This window comes from Protomyctophum bolini, assembly GCF_963924005.1.
Source record: "Protomyctophum bolini genome assembly, chromosome: 12".
Classification (NCBI taxonomy): Eukaryota; Metazoa; Chordata; class Actinopteri; order Myctophiformes; family Myctophidae; genus Protomyctophum; species Protomyctophum bolini.
In genome coordinates, this window is record NC_137873.1 from 20,245,544 (window position 1) to 20,249,150 (window position 3,607).

Genomic DNA, 3,607 nt, shown 5'->3' on the forward strand with positions numbered 1-3,607 from the left:
AAAAAATGTTTTATGTTTGTTATTTACAGCTATAGGTAGGTGTCGTGGGGTGAAATTAATCATCTGTGTTGGGAGGTTGCAATTTGATAAGCCAAATGACATATCCACCATCGCTAAGTAACTTATATCACATCCTGTGTAATGTTAAAATCTCAGTTATGAGGGAGTGTTTAGGAGGTTGAAACCAGACCTGGTATTCGTCACCCGGATGCACAGCCCTTCCTCAGCATTATCCACTAAAATGGATGGCTCCATCTAATGTGGCTACTTATAACGATGACAAAAGATGACGAATACTTTCCATAGCCTTTGCATTCATGATAGAAACTGAAATACTAGGAAACTAATGTATTTATATCCATAATTAGTGGAACCTACTGGAACCTGGAACCTTACAGGTCTGTTACTCTGAGAGTGCACACTCAGAGTTAAATTGACACTGAGGAATTTACAGTGAAAAATGGTGAGAGAGAGAGTATGATGACTCAGACCTTGATGAAAAAAGACTGAGTCATCTCTCTCTCTCTCTCTCTCTCAAATAAACTCTATTAAAGGTTTAATCAACAAATGAAAGAATGAAGAACACACTGTTCACATGGTTTGAGGCTTAGCAGAGCTGCTGGAGCTTGAAAAGTAATACTTGACTGAAAAGAGCATTTGCACATCCAGCTCTGTGTAAAAGTTGTTTAATTCGCTTTCCGACCATAAGCTTGCATTTAATGACTTTTCCACAGACCCAAGAGTGCCACTGCTCTTCTCAGTTGTAAAGCAAAATGCACAAGCGTCTGGGATAGTTGCCCCAACCTTTACAAACATCAACAGTGATGGAGTGGTCTATCTGATGGATGGACATTCCTCAGTGCTAGGTCTTCCTCCCTGAAACACATACCCATTCCTCCTCTCTGGACTGGTGCTATATGTTCTCCTTCCTCCCTCCTCCTCCTCCAACTGTGTCCTCCCTAATTTGTTGTCCTGGCGTAGAGTAGCAGCTAGGGAGGATGGCTGTGACATACCGGGAAGGAGACCAATGACCCAACATTGCTGGCTGAATCCCTGACACCGACAGGAGGGTGTATGTGGTGACTGAAAAGTGATCGATACTACTGCTACAGTGCCCATGCACCGACTCTGCCAAAACACCCTTGAGCAAGGCACTCTTCTACTCTTCATCCTACTCCTCCCTCGTGGTTCCCAACCCTCCACCCTCGTCTTTGCCAGCCTCCCTAGTCTCCACCTCTCCAAACACCTCACTCCTTGTCCTCCTCTGTGATGAACAAGCTCGTTACCAGTCGGGGCGGTGCTGATAGAAAAGAGATAGGCCATTATCTATTCCCATCACACTTTGACCTCTGGCAGAGGAATCTACCCCCCCTCTCTCTATGTCTCTGTCTCTCTGTCTGTCTGTCTGTCTGTCTGTCTGTGTCTGTCTGTGTCTCTCTCTCTCTCCTCATCTCTCTCCTCTCTCTCTCTCTCTCTCTCTCTCTCTTCTCTCTCTCCTCTCTCTCTCTCTTCTCTCTCTCTCTCTCTCTCTCTCTCTCTCCTCATCTCTCTCTCTCTCTCTCTACTCTCTCTCTCTCTCTCTCCTCCTCCTCTCTCTCTCCTCTCTCTCTCTCTCTCTCTCTCTCTCTCCTCTCTCTCTCTCTCTCTCTCCTCTCCTCTCTCTCTCTCTCTCTCTCTGGCCCCTGGTTACATAATGCTGTCATAGCACTGATAACAGAGTAACAGGTGGCTGGCTGCCAATGTCTTGTTGGATCAAATCCCACGACAGATAGATAGATGGAGTGTTTATCTCTGACAGCACTATAGAGGACATGAACTCCATCAGAGGGAAAGCTGAGTGGAATGAATCCCACCATGGGAACATACAACACTTACATTATGTCTCTCTTTATATAGGCAGCATTTAGATAGCAATTTTCTTTCCTAGTCTTACGATTCAAAACACTTTACAAAATTATGCTGTGTCACATTCACCCATTCACACACATTTACACACCGATGGCGAAGGCAGCCAAACAAGGTGGCTGCTCATTAAGAAAAGTGACATGTTTTAAAGGACAATTTGATGACGAATTAGAAGAGGGCATCGAACCAAGGAACCTTTATAATTCTTAGAGACCACTCTACCTCCCGAGCTACTACCACCCCATCAGCACAGGAAAGAACAGTATGCATAGGAAATATGGAGGACTTACATCAGTGTGTGAGTGAATGTGTAGCTTTGCATTATACTATAAGATCATGCTTTGATTTATTGGTTGTAATGATCACCATGATGTTGCAGTAGATGTACGACCTCGACCGTGACAGACAGACTGTGAAATGAGTAGTGGAAAACTCTGCTGCTAACGAGCGTAAAGACGGAGAGGTCAAAATGTTACCAAACTATTGTCAATTCACATTTAGATGCATTTGCTAAGCGCCTGACTGGCACTTTAATACTTTATTCATTCCACAGAAATGCAAAAAGGCTTCAGCGGGTTTATTTCCAGAGTAGTACAACTTTACTTACGTAGATTTGAATCGGAAGAAAGTTAATTAATTGCAAGGGGATGTGCGAGAAGAAACGGATAGAGCATGTACATGTACTATTTGATAGGGTCCATGGAAAAGTAATGGAAAATAATCTGACTTCGCTCTGACACACTGCACATGTCGTTATGGAGGTAATTTCACGGACTGATACAAATGTTTATCTTTAGCTATATAGTGATGGTTTCATCATCCGCATACAATTTGCATTCATTGCACTAAGCACAGGTACAAGGACAGCACAACCACAGCACGTTTAAATGGGCATAAAATGGAAGGCTCGAAAAGCATCACATGATAGGGGAGATAGATAGAGTGTGTTTTAGTGAGAGAAAGAAAGTGAGACACTAGGGAGAGAGAAAGATAGAGAGAGATTCATGCCCATACAGCAGCCTACATGCCCATATGGCACAGCCTGTTTCTCCGGTCTGTTTTATTCCCAAAACATCACACCTACATAAAAATATGAGATGAATAATTTGAGAAATGCAGTTCAAATGAAAGACTCCTAGGGGAGCATAGAGAGCGAGAGGGGTTGTGAAAGAGAGGAGAACGTGAGATTTGTACACAAATGTCATCCAGTAACAAATACTTGTACTTGCCAAGGAGAGTTTAAAACAACACACATCATTAAAGACAAGAAGATGAGTCAAATCCCTGCAGCAACGCATGGCAGATATTGTAATCGTTCCTATTTGTTTGTGTTTGTTAATAAGGAAAACATCTCGAGAACGGACAGACAGATGTTGCTGAAACTTGAAGGGAATGATCAGTTGGTTGGATACTGCATGCTGTACAGTATATACTGTAGCTAGTTTAGGTACACAGTGAACATCAAAACTGACAAGCTGGGCACATCTGCAAGCTGAGTGAGCAGCAGTCATCACTTTCAAACATAAAAGTGTCAGTACAAAAAAAGCAAGAGAGAAAAGAAGAGTAGGATATAAGGCAAATCTCCCTAGATTAGATTTTTTATAAACCGGCGCTAGCACTCCCTCAAAGCAATAATGCAGCCATTCAGCTGCCATCAGCATCTCTGCCCTCTGTGGCGTGGCAACAGGTAACGTTAGATTTA